This window comes from Protobothrops mucrosquamatus, unplaced genomic scaffold (genome assembly GCF_001527695.2).
Source record: "Protobothrops mucrosquamatus isolate PMUCROS unplaced genomic scaffold, P.Mucros_1.0 scaffold446, whole genome shotgun sequence".
In the NCBI taxonomy this organism is placed as follows: domain Eukaryota; kingdom Metazoa; phylum Chordata; class Lepidosauria; order Squamata; family Viperidae; genus Protobothrops; species Protobothrops mucrosquamatus.
In genome coordinates, this window is record NW_015386769.1 from 99687 (window position 1) to 119849 (window position 20163).

Below are 20163 nucleotides of genomic sequence, written 5' to 3' on the forward strand. Positions count from 1 at the left end.
GAGAGCCCAGCTTATCTGTGACTTTTTTTTGTTGTGTCCCGTACATTTCCCTCTTAGTCATTCACCCCTTTCTCATTAATTTTGCTAAGCATTGAAATACAAGGGGGGGGGGAGTAACCAATAAAAACAATCCTGCATTTGTTAGGGCATGGATATGCAACATCTGTGGAAGCTGTTCCTACTTACTATGCTTCATTTAAAAATGAGCATTTTATTGTCATTAGAGCAGAATTATTTGCTTGTTCGAGAAAAGCCTGTCAGAGAGGCTCCTTACCTGCTACCTGGACCTCATTACACACCTTGATTTCTCCTTCTAGCTGCAAATTGGAGCAGCGCGCACCTGTCTGCCTGGAACCCAATCATCTTTCTTCAAGATGATAAAAGCCTGCTGGTCAACAGTCGGCATGCTTCTCTTCTTGAAAATTAGACTCTCCCTTTGATGCTATGTCCTTCCCCTCCAAGCTAACTGAAATAGAGAGCTAGCAAGCAGAACCTGCTATCAAAGTAAACATCCCTCCGTCCTCTCTTCCATTTGCTGCCTTAGCTTTGGAAAGAAGGGGGGGGGGAGAAAGAGATAGAAAGCTTCCATAAACTAATCTCTGCTTTTTAATGAAGTTTACACATTTTGAGGCAAATTATGAGTTGCTTTCCTTTAAAATGCTTGACACGTTAATGCAGGGGTCTTCAAACTTGGCCCTTTTATGACCTGTGGACTTCAACTTCCAGAATTCCTCAGCCAGGCATGCTGGATGAGGAATTCTGGGAGTTGAAGTCCACAACTCATAAAAGGACCATGTTTGAAGACCCCTGTGTTAATGGAAGGTGGCAAGCTCTAAGGAGAAGCAGAGCAGACCTCAAATTACATCAAGGCTTGAATAATTACACCATTCCACAAGCTGTTAATGCAAAGACAAAGAATGGCTTCCTGGGTGGGAAGTCTGGGTGTCTGTGTGGTAGACATTTTTAATGATGGGTAGGAATGACCGTGGTAAATGAGGAAGAGCCACTTCCAGGGGACCTGTCAGTGAAGCTTAGCCCACAAAAGTAATGGGCAAATATCGCAGAAAGGACTCTGTCTCTAGTTTCTTAGGCTGTAAAAGCAAGGGGGTGGGTGGGTAGAAATGTATTTTCAGATTTTCAAGTGAGAGGTCCTTGGTACTCTCTGAGCTTGTTTGTTTTCTTGCAGACATTTCATTACCCAAACTAGGTAACATCATCAGTGCTAGATTAGAGAGCACTAAGGACCCCTCCTGTCAACCCTGAGCTGCAAATATTCTCCTTTATTAGACTTTCAGCTTTGTGGTAATTTAACTTTACAATAAAATCGAATTAGTTCATTTCCTTCTGAGATCCAAAGACAAGAAAGCAACTTAAAAAAGTCTAGTCCCACTTCAAAAGTCACTTGTGAAGGTGGCAAATTGTAAGCTGCCTTTGGCTGAGCAGATTTAATCAGCCTTTCTCAGCCAAATATCCAATTGTGTTGGCATTCCAACTGAATGCTCAGCTAGGAAATTCTAGAAGTTGATGTCCTAGCACAGGGGTCTTCAAACTTGGCCCTTTTATGACTTGTAGACTTCAACTCCCAGAATTCCTCAGCCAGCGTGCCTGGCTGAGGAATTCTGGGAGTTGAAGTCCACAAGTCATAAAAGGGCCAAGTTTGAAGACCCCTGTCCTAGCATGTCTATGGATTGCCAGTTTGAAGGCTAAATTAAACTGATCGTCTCCAAATTTTGTCTGATTAGTTTAGTTTGAATTGTAAATTCTCAATCAACCCTAACAACATCTATAAGTGAATTTGATATGACAAACATGGCTTCTGCCTTGTTTATGAGTAGTCCTGCAAACAAGTAAAATTATCATTTTCATCTTAAAAAAATCAAATATGTTGGAAAAGTAATTTATGAGGACCTATTTTAATGCATTGTGTTTAACTTTGCAAATGTATAAGCTTAGTTCCCGCTGAGCAGCTCATGAAATCTCAATATCTCTTTCCCCCTCTCTCTTAAAGCACACAGGTTCAGCAGCATGCAACCAAACCCACTTTGATATTAAAGTTAGAAATGCTCAAGCATGGCAGACATTGAAGAACTACTGGCATTATGGATGCGGCAAAGCCATGGCATGACATCCGAAATTTAAACAGAAGCAACCTGAGGTTGGGTAAGTTACATAGCTTTTTGTTTTAAATAGAAGCCTCGTCGAATTTGAGCATGACCAAGTCTATCAATCATGTGGTCTCTTCCCTGTGGCTCACCAACTGTCCATGGCAGGAGGTCCACAACACACGCCGCAGGTGTCACCTCAGCACAGGGAGGATGAAGCTTAATAACCCATTGAAAGAGCAATGGCCATAGTTCCACTCTCTCTTTCCAAGTATTTAAATATAAAGATCAAGGGGAATTCTTGAATAGGACTTTAAGTATGAAAATAATGTGCATGTGTGCATGTATGTATGTATGCATGTGTATGTATGTATGTATGTATGTATGTATGTATGTATGTATGTATATGCAATATTAATATGGCTGCCCATCCCAAGGAAACAATTCTGGGTGGCTCACAACAACACTAAATACAGCAAACAGTACAAACAAAAACTTGGTGTCCTTCAACCATTTTTTTCAGATGCATGCAACAGACCCATCCCAGGCTCTCACCTCACCCTATCCCAAGGCTAGTTGATGTTTAAAATTTTGAAATCCTGGAAGTTTCAAGCCAGCACATCTGTAGGATGACAGATTTTAATAAGTCACTGAAAAAAAACAAAACCTTTTTTGCTTTTCTGTCAACCACTTCCTCCTCGTATGAGTTAAAAGAAACTATGGGCCGAGTTCTTAAATTAGGGCCCTTCATAATGGTAAAAAAAAAAAAAAAGTTAGCGTGTTACAGAGAATTCAACTCTGCAATTATTTATCTGAGCCGTACATTCAGAGATGTCACTGCTTAGTTTTTCTTATCCTACACTATCTTATTATATGAGATTTATTTTATGCAGCTGTTAATTAATTTTAAAGGTTTTAAAAACAAGTGATAAGCATGGGAAAAAGTGCTCCTGTGTTAATTATCTTTAGGCTAGGTTGAGATAGAGGAATTTGAAGGGAACGAGAGAAGGTAGTAGTTTTGCGATGGGTATTTTCCATGGATTTACATGGAAATTACCCTCTTATAAGAGTGTGTAATATTGCTTGTAAGTGCTTGCGGAGAGCAGAAATCTTTGAGTTGATCTGATGAAAAAAGAAACATTTCTATTATTCCCTTGATTCTGGCATCATAAATGAAATAAATAAATATTGCAGAAGGCTGTTGTCGTCTCAGTGAGAGACAAGGGCATGTTGTTATCAGAAAGGCTTTATGGCCTTATATGTAATTTTCATACAGTGTCTTTTTATTTATTCGACTCAGTTTAAGCACTGCCTGACTCCAACTTACTCTGGGCACCTGTACTAGAAAAACCTTATTTTGCTGAAAAACATAGAATAATAGGGTTGGAGGGCACCTTGCAGGTCTTCTAGTCCAACCCCCTGCTCAAGCAAGAAGATCCTATTTTATTGGAGACAAATGGCTGTCCAGTCTCTTCTTGAAAACCTCCAGTGATGGAATACCTTCTCTGCATCTGATATAAACACAATGCTGAGTCTAAGGCTAGCAGACCCTCTGCTGAGTAAAGGTTGCATGGCAACTTTAAGTTTTGTATTAAGGGGCCTGATAAAAATTTGACTGTACTAAAAGAGGCAGACAAGTGGATTTTTCTTTCTACTTCACTAGGGGCTAAGATCTCAGATCTATAGGTCTGGCACTTCGCATTTTATCTTTCCACCTTCTACTCAGAATTCTGAATCGGGGAATCTATTAGCAAGCTGTAGAATACAAACCTAGCAAATTTAGCTAAATTATTAGAGGTAGCTTTCCACAAACTCCTTGGAATAGCAATTGGTCCTATCACGTATGGCATGACATTATTTTTTTTTCCAGGAATACATCAAGAACAAAAAAAAAGTTAATATAGGATGGTGAATTGAACAATAATAAGTTTATAATTTTTCGATAGTAATTGTATAGAGAAGCTGTGGAAAACAGAGGCAGGATCTTGGATTTGATGTATTACTTTAAAGACATAGTGCCCAAAAGACAATGTAATCCTATTAGATATATCTGAACAAGAAGAAATTTTTAGCTCTTTTACTTCAGAGCCTTTCAGACAAATCAAATGTAATCAAAGCTGGGGGAAAAAAACACCAAAAAACCCTCCAAAGCTGGCTCTTTGACAACTAAACACAACCGTGCCTCAGATTTTTTTAGGTAATCTCCAAAAATGTTAATCCAATAATCTCCAAAAGAGATTCTCCATATGTACAGCTGCAGCAAATACATCTGCATGTACTGGTTGGAATTAGCATTAACAAAAACTTTTATAGAATGGATTGAGGGAAAAGAATCTTAAATTATTTCAAAATTAGGACAAGAGAGGAAGATTTATATAAGAAAATGAAAAATATTAAAAGCTGGTTCTCCCCCCCCCCCTTCAAAAGGCCAAATTAATCCACTATCAAAATATTGTATATCAAATTAAAATTTGCACATAGCTGCTCAGCAATGCTATTGCATTGGGGTGGCTTCCACTATGGATTCTAGGGTATACTTATGTCAATTTTGATACCTTCCCCACATCTATCAATAGTTCCCCATTAGATAGCATTTTACTCTTGCTTTGCAACTGCATTTATTAGTTTTGTTGCTACATCTACATATGAGGAAAGGATTTTTTTTTTAAAAAAATCTTATAATGTGAGACCAGGGCTTTTTTTGTCATAGAACGCCCAGAACGGAGTTCCGGCACCTTTTTTGGATGGAACCTTGTAGGGTAGGCAAGGCGGGTTGTATGACATGTGTGAGTTCCGGCACCTTTTTTTTTTTTTTTTTAGAAAAAAAAGCACTGTGTGAGACCATTATCCCAGCTAGTTCAGTATTATCCATAGCACCAAGGCTGGGTAACTCAGATTGTTCCTGAGCTACCGCTCCCAGCATTCCTCACTGTTAATCATGCTAGTTAGTGCTGCTGGAAAGTGTGATTAAGCAACACATATTATCTTAAGTTAGCCACCCTATTCTATGCTGATTGGCTCTTTGGAGTTCAGATGTGAGCTGTCTTTATTTCAGACTCAACCTAACCCTGCCATGAAACAACTTAAAGCAGAGGTCCCCAACCCCCGGTGCATGGAACGGTACTGGTCTGTGGCATGCCAGCAACCAGGCCATGCAAACAAGCGAAGCCCCATCTGCGGGATGCAGGCAGCATGCAAAACCATGCCCCCTCCAGTTCGCAAACAAGCTTTCTTGACGGAACTGGTCCCTGGTGCCCAAAAGGTTGGAGGGCCGCTGACTTAAAGAATACAAAATGGAACAACAATTATTTCTGTGATGAGGATTGCATTGCCTATTATCCTAGCTGCCCTATTTACACTTTTGCAACCCTTACAGTCTCCAAGGCTATGTGGAGCCCCAAAATGAGGCCATGTTATTATCGGGGGTTGGAAAGGATAGTGCGTTAAGTCTCTGCAGGTATTATTCTTTTAATATCCTGGTGGTGCAGTGGTTAGAATGCAGTACTGCAGGCTACTTCTGCTGACTCTTGGCTGCCGGCAGTTCGATCCTGACCAACTCAACGTTGACTCATCCTTCCATCCTTCCAATTGGTAAAATGAGGACCTAGATTGTTGGGGGCAATATGCTGACTCTGTAAACTACTTAGAGAGGGCTGTTAAGCACTGTGAAGCGATGTGTAAGTGCTATTGTGGTTGCTATCCCTGATTCTTTTTTTTTAAGGGTTCTGATCTAATTCACTTGGGGAATGTGACTTGCTATGTAAAACCCAGTGTTCCCTCAAGCTTGGGGAATATCCTTGCTGCAGTATATCTTCATCTATATTCTGTCGTTTATATCCTAGTGCAGAGAAGACTACTTGGGTATGTCTACTGGGGATAAGACAATTATCTGGGACAGACTTCTACTGCACTGAAAAATCTCATGGTGGCCTCCCCCATTAGCAGTTACCCTATTTCACTCTAAGCCAAATGTGAGTCACTCACTGATGGGCCCATGGGTGCAAGTAACCCCTACAAAAAAGAAATTGCATAACTAGATTCCTTTTGAAAGTTAGTTGTGAACATTGCTAGCATAATTTGCTTCCTTTCCACTGTAGCTCCTTGGAAGAGGCAGAAAAAGTGGACATCAACTTTCCCCTTCCTGTTCTTGGCAGAATAAGAGAGTGAGCTACATCTGTGGGAATAGGAGGCAAATGCCCAACAGAATTTATAAGAGCAGGATAGGAATATTTCTGAAAGAAGTTTTTTTCCCCCTTCTCTTTGGTATATTATTGCCCTTAGAGAAGGCTAATCCTCAGTGGAGTAGCAATACTATATCAGAAATGGAAAAGGGGAGACTCAGAGGTACAACCCAGATGGGTTTTATACACAAGGCAAAAGCAGAGCCATCTTTATGGATTAGCTGCCATAAGCTCACGGTGGAGCCAAGATGTACCCAGGGGCAGGGCACCAAAAAGGGAAACAAGTGATGTATGCTGAAAGTCCTGCTAATTGCAGTAGAGCTCATGGAGGAAAGTGAGTAATTTCTCTAGCCCAGCGGTTCTCAACCTATGGGTCGTGACCCCATTTGGGGTCGATTGACCATTTCACGGGGGTCGCCAAGCAAGGCTGTCCGCCATTTTTTTTGTCCGCCATTTTTTCCCCTTTTCCGGCGGGTGCCTTACCTCCCTTGGGCTGGGCCAGCTGGTGGTCGGCCTGCTCCGTCTCTGCCGCTTGCCAGCTATGCCTCGGCCGGTGCAAGGGGCAGAACCACGCATGAACGGCGCTCCCCGGCAGGGAAAGTCCTCGACTTACGACCGGTTGGGTAGTCCTTGGCTTACGACTGGTTTAGTCCTCGACTTACGACCGGTTTAGTCCTCGACTTGGGGGTCGCGGCATTAAAAAGGTTGAGAACCACTGCTCTAGCCTCTGAACTCACCTAGCAATAGTGAACTGGCCCAGCAACAATATATGAAACTAAATAAAATAAAAAAAGGAACTGAGCTGCTTCTGTGTCCAGATCAGATTTCTATGATCACCCCAGCCGGCGTTTAGCCAACCTAGCCAGTTAAAGAAGAATTTCTTCTAAAGTGCCTGAATTTTTGCTGTGTCTGGTTTCTCTGTATTTGATTTCCATTATTTTTTTATGAATGGAAAAAAAACCGGATGTTTGACTGATCAGATCAAGCATTTCTATGAAAGCTTCCATTTTTGTCTCTCAATGTGTATATGCTTGTGCGCTTAACATTAAAGATTTTAAATGATATGGAAAATGGCAATTGCTCTGATAATAAAACTGTCTTGTTCAAGTTTAAGAAGATAAAATTCCAGCAGTCCTTCTGCTATTTTTTTTTGGGGGGGGGGAGGATAGCATTCAGAATCGATGTTGGAGCAATGAAAAACAATTTCTTAAAAAAGATATATGTTAAGAAGGAAACTAAGTGTGAGAAAAATTAACTGCGATTATTGGTTTGGTTGTTGCTTGAAATCAGCTCAAAAAATAATAATCTGCTCCTTTGATTGCAGCCTGTTTGGTATCCTCTATAATTAGCTGAGAGCCTTACTTTCAGTTTTACAACTCCAAAATATATCAGCTTTTCAAAATCAATCAACCACAACAACTTTTAATCCCCAGGGGGGGGGAAAGAGACTTGTCTGTGTACCACCACCCAATACTTTATTAAAAAAAACAGTTGAAGTAATACTGAATATTTACATAATTGAATAAAAAAACAGTACTGCTATTTCATACTCCATTTTATTTGTATAATGAGTTCCTCCCCTATCCCTCTTTCTGGTCTGAGATCATTTTAGGAGGCCATTGTAAAAACTCTGAACTAGAGCCAAAAATGTAGTGTGTATATTAGCTTGTAGTGTGGGAGATTCATAATGATGTTTTATTTATTGAATGTTGGAAGCACTTAAATAACCAGGAACTATAGGATGATTGTGATGTCTTGATAATGAATTTTTAAACAGTGTGTACTCCAGAGTCTCCAACACTTACATAAATTACTAGCTTAAAAAAGGGGGATTTGTTTTGTTATAAGTGCTTTTTTGATGCAGGTGCACATGCTTGGTGGATATGTAAAAAAGTTATGTAATCAAATACAGATAATAATACAGAAGATCTAAAGATTCATATTCAATTGAAAGCAGAGACTTTTCTTTGGGGATTGATGGATGAGCAGCCAGGAAAAAATATGGAACTTCGTTTTTATATATGATAAATGCAGCAAGACTGTTATATGCACAAAGGTGGAATGATTTGACTTTACCCACAATGGTGGAATGGATAGTAAAGGATAGCAAAGATAATGGAACTTGCTGAGTCGGCCAAATTGCTTTAATTAGCGATAGAACTTTATCTAGCTTTAATGATGATTGGAAACCCCTTATTAATTTTTACCAGAAAGAAAAAAAATGAAGTCATGATATATAATATATAATAGATGATATAAAAAGTATATAAAACTACTAGATAATAAAGAAAATGCAAATGCAAATAATGCTGTAACAGAGTAACATCACTTATATTTATGGCTTCTGTAAAGGAAAATTGGCAGTTACTTCTTTATAATCCTTTTTTCCTTTTCTTGATTTCTGCATTTTTCTCTTCTTTCATTCTAAATGTTAGAATTCCTGGATAAGCCAGCTCACCAAAATTATTTCACAATGTGGGTTCTCCACCCATTATTTACTCCCAACTCCCTCACAGGCAAGGGAATTTTTTAAACAAAGAGTCCTAGATATCAGGGCCAAAAGAAGCTAGGAAGCCCTTTACACTGAACAGGTCAGCATACCATATGTATTTAGCTGAATGCTGATTCTTTATACTTTAGCACAGTGGTTCTCAACCTTTTTAATGCCGCGACCCCAACCGGTCGTAAGTCGAGGACTAAACCGGTCGTAAGTCGAGGACTAAACCGGTTGTAAGTCGAGGACTAAACCGGTCGTAAGTCGAGGACTACCCAACCGGTCGTAAGTTGAGGACTTTCCCTGCCCGGGAGTGCCACGCATGTGTGGTTCCACCCCCTGCGCCGGCCGAGGCGTAGCTGGCAAGCGGCAGAGACGGAGCAGGCCAACCACCAGCTGGCCCAGCCCAAGGGAGGTAAGGCACCTGCCAGAAAAGGGGGAAAAAATGGCAGACAAAAAAAATGGCGGACAAAAAAATGGCGGACAGCCTTGCTTGGCGACCCCCATGAAATGGTCGATCGACCCCAAATGGGGTCCCGACCCACAGGTTGAGAACCACTGCTTTAGCACATATGTATTTTATTACCATGTTTTCTTTTATCTGTTTTTTTTGTTTGTTTAATATGGTCATAAGATTAATGAATGAACAAACTGCTAATATTAGAACGTTCACAGTTTTCATTCTGTCATTAGAAAAATAAGTTGTTTTTCATTATAAAAGAAAGACTGTCCTTTTGTTATTTACAGTTTATCACATCTCCTATTTCTATAAGCTACTTTAATCTTCTATATTCTATTTCTATTTTGACTTTTATTCTTATCTGCCTAACTTCAGTCTATAGCTTTTGAATATTCTTATTTTCTTTCGCCGTACAATTCTACCTATCCTGATCCCAGCTCCAGATACTATCAACTACAGTACATCTCACTTCCTGTCTCTACCACTGGACTGATTCCTGCAGTCAGCTGCCTCAGCTGGACTTGGCCGTCATGGTGTTCGATCTGCTGGGGTGGCTTGATATCCCCACCAGGGCCACCGCTTGCTCTTTCCACTTCTGTCTCTGACTGTAGTTGCAACAACACTAACAGATCAAAGAAAGGGTTAAATCAGGTCCTCATGAAAAAGAAAACCCTCAGAGCCAACACCAAAGGGCTATCATCACAGCCTGAAGGCAGTCCCCCTGTCTTCCTTAAAATACCTCCCATTGCAATTAACCCAGATTTTCAGACTTTGCAATGTCCCTCATACCTCGTCTTTGCCATGCTGCTTTGCCCCTCTTCAGCCTTTTGGCTGCTAAGATTTATTTATTTCTATTGCACATTTCTTGACTGTCTATCTCCCTCAAAGACTTCTGCTGCTAATAGCACTAGCTGACTGTGGTACAATCAGCCCACTCTTGTAGATCCCTCTTAAGTCTCTTCTACTAAGCCTCCTAAGTCTCATCACTGCTTAAATTTACTTACTTATGTACTTACAGGAGATTATTGTCACTCTAGTCCAGGGAGGTTCTGGGCAGCATAGATTTCCTTTTTTTTCTCCATAAGAAAATTAAAATAGCAAATACAACATCACAAAATAACAATGGTCAATAAAAAGATCTCATGGCTAACCAAGACCATAAACTTCCCACATAGTGCAGAGTGGGGCTTCCAGCTTATCCCAGCTCTTCTCTCAAGACTCTTAAAAATCCAACTTCTTATTGGCTATTTGGCACTTCTAAGATGGAGAATATTACTTTTCATTTTCTGTGTTAGTTCCTTCTCTAAGGACATTGCTGATCCCTACTAGTTTTTTTTTCTCCCTCCAGAGAACCTATCTCACTTAGCACCACCTGCCTGGGCCATTGTTTGTTTGTTTTTCTTCTCTTCTCTTCCTGGCTTGGATGAAGCCCACCATCATCAAATCCTTCCAAAGTATCCTCTCTACTTGCCAGCATCAATCCCTTTTCCCTATTCTGCTGTTGAGGTGTTCTCCAGTTCCCCGGCACAGCTCATACATATTATATACATCCCTTACACACTACTGGTTGCAGATTCCCTTTTCTGGTATTATCTTTGGGCTCTTCAACTTTTTTATTCTGTCTTCTGATACCCCAAAATCCTCCCCTGCTCCTTTTGATGACTTCTGTGAATTCAACAACTCCCCTGCTAAAGCAGCTCCATTAGTCATATAGGACAGTGATGGCGAACCTTTTAGAGACCGAGTGCCCAAACTGCAACCCAAAACCCACTTATGCATCGTTGGGTGCCGGGGGGGGGCATTGGGTGGGCATGGCTGCGGTGGTAACGGCAGACTCGGTGGGACTAAAAAGTTCAATCAATCAATTCCAACTTTGCAAGATCTTCTTTTTTCCCACGAGAAGTTAAAATTGACTGATTGATTGAACCTTTTTTTTTTTTTGCACACGGCGGCGGAGGCCGAAAGCGAAAAAGTTTTATAAAACCCAGCTGAAGGCCTAGAACTGGGGCGAGGGCACGCGTGCCCACAGAGAAGGCTCTGAGTGCCACCTCTGGCACCCGTGCCATAGGTTCACCCCCACTGATATAGGAATTGCTTTATTTTCTTCCAGGTGGGCCCTTCTTAAGTCATTGGGAAAGGAAGGGAAAAGAAACCGTGCAAGAATTCTTGCTGCAGCCATTCCTTCACCCCGCCAGAGGTTCAGAGATGGTATGCCCACAAATTCAATGCCAGATTTTTTTTTCTTACTGCAAAGAAAAGGCACTTGCTTGTTTACATTCTTTTTATCCTTTCCGTGCCTATTATTCCTAGGGACTATCTTAAATCTTCTTAATTCTTTTTCATTTCCTTTATATCTGTTCTAGCTTACATTTCTATCTTACTATTCTTCCTGGCACTTTTTTTGATTCCAAAATACTGAATTCCAATTCTTACTTGCTTGCTTTCTATCTACAGCTCTTTTATTTTGTTTGTTTCTATGGTTTTTTTTATCTATAGCTTTTTACTTCCTTATAACATAACATTACTATGCAGCATTCAGTTGTAGTTTCGTCTTTCTTTTAACTCTACAGCATATGTATTGGGTCTATCTTGCTTGAGGGTGGTCTTCACAATTTGAACTTGACAGTTGAGCTTGATCACGGGGCTGGGACTGAGACTGCTGTTCATCTTATCTATACATTTTCAGCTTTGTGAGGTCTCTTTTCCCTTTGGCTTACTGAGATTTCTTGCTTGCACTGCTGATGGTGCTGGGATTGAGGTAGCCCAGTGTTCCCCAACCTATAAGATGTAAGGATTTCAACTGACCAATGACAATCTTAGCTGGGGAAATATGGGAGTTGAAGTCTAGGCATCTTGAAACATCCCAATTAGGGAAACAGTTAGCCTATCACACAGTTTATAGGTTTGCCCTCTATACTTCTCATCTTTTCCATACCTTCAGACTCCAAAGATCTCTTCCTGGCCTGGCTGCTATTTACTGGCACTCACCTGCATCATCATCATCATCATCATCATCATCATCATCATCATCATCATCATCATCATCATCATCATCAACAACAACAACAACAACAACAACAATAACAATAATAATAATAAAGTTAGAAGGGACTTGGAGGTCATCTAGGCCAACCCCCTGCTCAGGCAGGAAACCCTATACCAGGTTGCGTCATGGCGAAACTGCACCCATCCCATTGCCGGCAATGGAAAAAAAAGTCACAATACATCGTGACACATCAGGTGACATTGCGAGTTTGACACCCCTGTCCTATATCATTTCAGGCAAATGGCTGTCCAGTCTCTTCTTTAAAAATTCCAGTGTCGGAGCATTCACAGCTTGTGGCCATCTTGTGGCTGCCTTAAAATCTTTCCTTATATATTATTCATGGGTCCTCTCCTACAGGTATTTCCACTTTGAGTGCCATTTTCAGCACTGCTGACTTGTTGTTTAGCCCATACATGGCAATATTTTGCAATAAACACAGAGGAGCAGAAGTTGAGCCAGGGAATCTGGATCTAAAGACACCTGGTGCAGAATTAGGATCAAAGGATGGCCAGAAACTACCCAGCACACACAGAAAAGCATTTTTAATCAGCTTTCCAGACTGAAGGAGTACACACACACACACACACACACACAAACACATTTATATCTTTCCTCGTTTAAGAAGTGGGTAGATCGCTACTATAAATTGTTCCAGCTACAGATAATCTGTTACAGGAAAAAAATGCCATGGGACCAAAGGTTACTGGTTTAAGCCCTGTCATTTCTCTTAATAATGAAATAAGAATAAAATAATAAAAAATAAACATGTTCAACCCAACTTTACCAGAAGCCATGTCGATTGTTAACATCTTACAACTACAGTTATTAAATTGGAGAAATAACTGGATAATGAAGACTTATTCTTAAAATGATCTATCTATCGAAAGTTATACTTGTCAGTGAATACATCATGTCCTTTTAATATAAAGTGATTTAAAGGAGTTATATTATATCAATATATCAGATTAAAAAATCAGATAAAAATATAATATCAGGAAATAGAACAAAAAGTCCACTGTCCTACTCGCTATGAAAAAATAGCATGTTTTAAATGACATGATTCTACCAAAAAAAGAGATTGGATTTTGTTTGAAACATAGCCAGTGACATTAAGCTTTGAAAAAAATTGTGTGAAGGGGCAATGAAAAATTAAAGGAAATCAAGTTCTAGGATATTATTTGAAGGGATTAAAGATCAAGGTTGTTAAAAGTAAAAGGAAGGAATGTTACATTGGTTTAGTTCATCAAGGTTAAAATAGATAGGTTGTTATGTCTAGTAACCTTTAATGGACTTTGCTGATCAAGACCAAATTGTGAGGCTTTAAGGATTTCTTTATAAATAAGAAATGGAATATAGAAAGAAGAGATCATTTGTTGTATTTAAAGAGGTGATGTTACTAAAATTGTTTTTATGAAGTGAGTCATGTCTACAGTTCTTTTCTTTTTCTTTACTGTGCTTTTATTTTTTTCTGTTTTTCCTTTTTCTACATTTTGTTTTCTCTCTTATTTTTAATTTGTATAAGTCTTTATATTTTTAATGTATTTTTTCTTTAAAAAATATTCAAAAATGAAACAGAGTCAGCCACAAAAGCTATCTTCCTTCCTCTCCCTCTCTCACTGTAGTGTTTAGAACTTTATTGAATTTTGCTTGACACCACAGATGACAGTAAAAGTGATTAATTGCTGCTCATAATTGGAGTTTCATTCGAGTGGTTATTGCTGCCAGTATCAATTAATAGCTCCACGAGAACCTAATTCATTTACAATCTTAAAGAATGATGGCTTGTGGGAATTATGTTAAACTAGCATTTTCAATTAGGTTTGTGAATTTTATAGTTTACTGAATAATATTTTACAATTTTATAATAGTTACCAATGACGAACGATTATTACATTGTAATCAGACTAATCACATATGTATGTGCCTTTCCTAAAATGCCATTATTATAGATATTATATTGTAGATATTATGATTCTATATAATCATTGCTTTTAAAGTAATTTTAAAAGGTATGCAGGAGATACTGATGACTGTTTCAGCTATCTAATTTTGCCTTGTTAATTAGGAGCTGAATACTGTTTTAAAGTAATGAAACTGAATTGCCTGAAATTGTTCAAAATTATAATAAGAAACCTGTAAATTTTCTAAATAAGAAATATTAAATGTCATTGTAATCTTTGAATAACCACAAAATTCTCCTAAGAGTAATAATTGATACTACTCCAATTTTATGTCTATGTTTTAACTACTAATCAAGGAAATTATTTATTATTTCTCTTGTTTGAAAAAAAACCCCAATTATATGGAGATCTAGTTGCTGAGTTTCAAACTGATTGGTCCAAGGAAACTAAAATTAGGGCAAGAATGGAATTTTATTATCCCCTTTGCTGGCTGTTGGGCAACATCTATAAAACCTGCTTTATTATAGAGATGCATCTTGTCTCCATCCCACTAAAAAAAAAAGTGCAGGGGAGGGAACCATAATCTTTATCAGATTAAAAATAGGATATTTGCAGGATTTTGGAGGTAAAATTATTTCAAATCTGTTTGTTTATTAAATCAGGAAATACATATAGCATTTCATTTTGGAGCAAAATTAAAATGAGGATCAGAACTAGTTTGATGATTTTCACATCACGTCCACCAAAAGACATGCATCTGCAAATCTTTTTCAGATGTTGATTAATATGCACAAGTACAAATTATTATAAATTATTATACAAATTATAGATGCAGATTGGAATGCCTTAGAAATATTTATTACTGCATAATTCAAGTACTAATACAATACATTTCTTCATAGTGTTGAAAAGCGTATGACCAGGTGAGCTATCCCGAGTGCTGAATCTTCTTAGTTGTCTTGTTTCTGTAGATTTGTGTTTCTCAAGGCATTGTGAGATCTGGTTTCCTCTACAATCTACCCCTAATTTAGAACTTCATTGTTGCATGATGCCCTTTTGGAGTGAGGAAGAAATACAGTTTTACACTCTCTTGAGTTCATCCTACTCCATTACCACTAATCAACTGAGTGATGGGAAGAGATAAGAAGCCATCTGCAGACAAATCTGGGAAAGACATGCACAGACTTTCCTCCCACAGAACTGAGATAAACTGCCTAATAAATAATCCTGAATAACGTTAGCATCTCAGGACTTGCAATGTGTGCCCCATGGAAATCCCTGAAAACAAAAAGGAATTTCTAACACATAGGACTTCTTTGTTTATGGAACCCTGGTTTGTCTGCAGAATATTCTAAGATAAAATGAAGGTGACATATTTTTATGTGCTTTGGCAGGAGAATGCAACAGTTCTAAGGCAGGCTTTAATCATCAGAACACAAACAATGGCTTTCACCAATGAACATTTCATTTTGAGAAACTAACAGTTAATTCTGGCTATTCCCAAGAATTATTTTATTTTATTATTTTATTTGTTATTATTTTATTTTATTATATTATTTTATTTGTATTTCAGCTTTATCGTTTTTACAAATAACTCAATGCAGCGAACATGTCCCAGACCACCTTGCTCCTATTTTTCCCCACAGCAAGCCTGTGAAGTGGGTTGGGCTGAGTGAGAGTGCCCCCCCCCCCACAGTCACACTGCTGGCTTTCATGGTTAAGGCAGGACTTTATTTTATTTTATTTTTTTAAAATAATAGTTTTATTGGTTTATCAAAATACAAAATACAAAGAGAAATTCAAAAAAGTAATAGAAAACTAGGAGGAGGGGGAGGGAAGATGAAAAAAAATGGGTGTAAAGAAGGAAAAGAAAAAGGCACCAACTTCCAACTCTCTTTAGACAGCTTTTTACTTTTACACAACAGTATGTACAAGTTAAGGCAGGATTTGAACTCCTAGTCCCTCGCTTTCTAGGCTGATGCTTTAATCACTAGACCAGTGGTTCTCAACCTGTAGTCTGCAGACTCCTGGAGGGCTGTGAATGTGATGTTGTCATAGGGAATCCACAAAGGCTTGAAGAAATGTTATGATTTAAACCTTGAGTTAAGTCTTAGTGGTGCATAGCCATGGTCCATGGTCACAAAAGGTATTTAAAGGGGGCCCTTGGTGAAGAAAAGGTTAAGAACCACTGCACTAGACTAAACTAACTCTCTACAATAAATTGTTGTAGAGAGGGGCTGCCACAAAGAAGAGGGAGTGAAGCTATTCTCCAAGGCGCCTGAAGGCAGGACAAGAAGCAACGGATGGAAACTAATCAAGGAGAGAAGCAACCTAGAACTAAGGAGAAACTTCCTGACAGTTAGAACAATTAACCAGTGGAACAACCTGCCTCCAGAAGCAGGTTCCAACACTGGAAGTTATTAAGAAGAAACTGGACAGCCATTTGTCCGAAATGGTATAGGGTTACCTGCCTGAGCAGGGGGTTGGGCTTGATGACCTCCAAGGTTCCTTCCAACTTTACTACTACTACTACTACTACTACTACTACTACTACTACTATTATTATTATTATTATTATTATTACATTAACATTTCCAATTTGCAAATGTAGTCTTACATTATCTACCAATGGGGAGTTAATATCATTCAGAACCTTTGATTTATAAGAACCGTAGTATTTTTTCCCAGATGAATTTGTATGCCATTGGATATGCAAGGTACAATTAGACTATTTTTTTTCACAGTTTACTGGATAGATCAGGAACGGGGAGCCATGCTGATTATGGTTGGAACAAAACTATAATTTGTTTCTATCCAGCATTTAAAATCACCATGTTTCTATTAGGAGAGACCTATTTTTTTCCACTTGGCAGTTTTGGCTCTGCCTTGACTCTAATCCCGTTTATTCACTGTGGCTCTATGCTCTTTCAAGTGTAGCCCTACTATTACTAGTAAGCAATCAAGAAACTATATGTTAAACAATGCAATCCTCAGCAAGATTCATTCTTGTGATCAAGTTAAATTGACTTTTTAAGATCATATGAGCAGAAGCTACTGGCCTCATTACATAAGAGGAATATTTAAATGATACAATAGTAATGTAATAGAGTCCGTAAGTTTTCTTTTCTCCTGCTATAAGAAGAAACTACTAGTTTAAAAATCAGCTGCTTATTTAAAATTGTTGTGTGGTTTATGTCCACTTGCTAGAATTGGATTGTCAATTAAGCTTGTTTGATTAATTCAATAAATATTTATTTATCTGAATGATAGCCCTATTTCAGCAGCTGTTACTCCAAGGTTTTCCTTTTTCATAAATATGCTTTCTCAATTTTTATTAGGAACAGTTAAGGGAAATAGCTTTGGGAGTCAAAGAGCAGATTATACGGAGACAATAATGTTTCTAATCAAATTCTATCGACAGTTTGCTAAGATACTCAGAGAATTGTAAAGAAAATCTATATAATTTGGATTCTTTTTCTCTTTCCAGTCAGTTTTTGAAACAAGCATTGAGATGGTAATTTGTAATCCTTCAGGATTAAGGTGCATTTTGGTACTTAATAATATCAAGTAGAGTAAGCTGTTTCAAGGATCAAATAAGTGGTCTTATCCTGAACAGCACTCTCTCTGCATTTGCTCTCTCTCCAAAAATTCACATTTCGGAGGGAGGGAGGGAGCCTAAGGATCTGCAAGGCAGAGAAGGAATCACTTTCATCGAGAGTACAATTTTTTTTGGGGGGGTGTACTCTATTGGTTGCAACCAATTGCTTTGACATTGTATCCTGCTAACAACTATTGGATCATGAGAGTTACATCGTAAGAGTAAATAAGTGCATTCTTCCTATATTCCCACATTTCTTTCTTTGTAATTTCCTGCTGAAAAGCTCTCCCCACAGATCTGACAAATCACATTTAAAATTTCTCCTGTTGTGGAAGTTTGATGCAAGCCCTGGCCAGAAAAAATCATTGCTGGTGCACATCTGCTAATTTTGCACATATTTCATTTTCTAATATGTCATGTAAACAGCTGGGCAGAGTAAATGAAGGAAGGGGCTTATTGAATTTTCTGTTTTAATAAATGAAAATGAAGAGTTTTATGCTACTGGCGGGGACAGCACAGTCCACTTCAACGTTCAACTACATCTGCCAATCCCATTTGTTACCAGGTGCAGTTTTTAATGGCTAGTCCTTTGCAACCACTGGCCTCAGAAGTATGGCAGCTGCTTCCTGAGTTTTTAGTTTTTAGATAGTACAAGTTTCTTATCATTAGGTGGGTCAGTTTGAAGGGGGGAAAAAAGTCATCTCTGTTTCTGAGGAAGGAGAAAATCTGCTAAAACTAAGGAACTGGGTAACCAGCACTAGCTGAGCAGGTTATTTTCTGGAATTCATGTGAATCATTTATAACAATTGTGATTTGAAAAAAAAAAAGGAATAGCACAAACATGAATTTAACAACCCACAACCCTAATTATTGTGGCTATTGCATCACATTGACACACACACACACCATCAAAGCAATATCCCTCTCAGTGCAATAGCAAATAAGTCATAGCCCCCCCCCCCCATTGTTATAGTCAAAATGTTAGGTTTGGCTAGGGTTGCAGAAAAAAAGAAGCCATCACGGAAAGGAAAAAATGGTTGTTTTAGAATAAAAAAAAGTGTAATCAAATAACTGGGGGTTTTCATTGAGGACATCCAAAGGAGGACATCCAATCAGTTATTACTGCAGTATTAATTAATGTACATTTTAATCCATCTGCCAAAATAGTTAGTATTAGGAATACATAAACTTAGTAACTGACCATCTCAGCAGGGTCAGTCCTATGTTCTAATGGATGGAGACTATTTAGGGTTTTCAAAGCTCCAGGCCAGTCTTGGGAGCCGAAAAATATCTGCAGAAAATGATAGCAAACGTGTTCCATACTGTTGCCAAGAAGACTTACATGTCTATAAAATATGAGAAATCAGGCTTAACAGAACAAGACTTTATTTTCAGCCCATACTTGATTCTATCTAACCTAATATTGAAGTGAGTCACATAATTAGCCCTGCGCTGTAAAAAGCATTTAAAGTTCAGAAAGAGAAGAAACTGAGCCTTCATGCTCTGTCTAAAGCAACAAATGTTGATACCATCTACGTCTGCCTCCTAAATTCCATCTCCTTCACTCCTTATCTTATTGTCCCAATATAGCTTGGTTCAATTCTGACACCCTGATTTCCTTTGTGGGAAAAAATGACCATCCTGAACTTATTTTGGAAAGGGTTATAGCACAATCCACATGGATTTACTGTGAAAGGATGACTCAGTATGGAATAGACCACTGATAGGCAAACAATTTTCAGGCCTCCAGAGCTTATCTCCCATTTTAGTGCTGAATTTCAGCAGTACATTTGACAAAACACAGATAATGCCGATTCTTGTCGTTCAAGGCAAGCAACATAGGAAATATCTATAGGATCCTCCAAAATGAACACTAAAGGCTTCTTTAAAAGCGAGGAAATCCTATTTGGTTTCTAGGGGGAAAAATCTCATCATTTTCCTACCCATTGCAAACGTTATCTTGCAATAAATGTTTGCAGTATTCCTTGGCCACCATTCTTGAAATCATTTTTTTTCCTTCATAGCCAGTACTGTAGACTTCCCATTTCTGAAACAATAATAGGTTTTGCAGATTTGAAATGGGAGAAATGATGTGCCAGCCATTGCAAATGGTATTAGTATTCTATATCAAACTATAATTGAAGTATCTAAGAAGCCAGTGTCCTTAACTGATCTTCTTTCTGGATGTACCTTACTTCTTGTAGTTGTGGCAATTGTCTGTTACTCTCTTTCTTATTATTTTCACCTGTTTGACATCTGGAGTTCAGCAATCAGGTATTATGAAAATAAAAACAGGATACTTCAACAACACTCTGTGGGAAGGTCCCTAATTTTGGTAGTGGATCATTGTATCAATTAAGTAATAGGGTGACGATCTGATT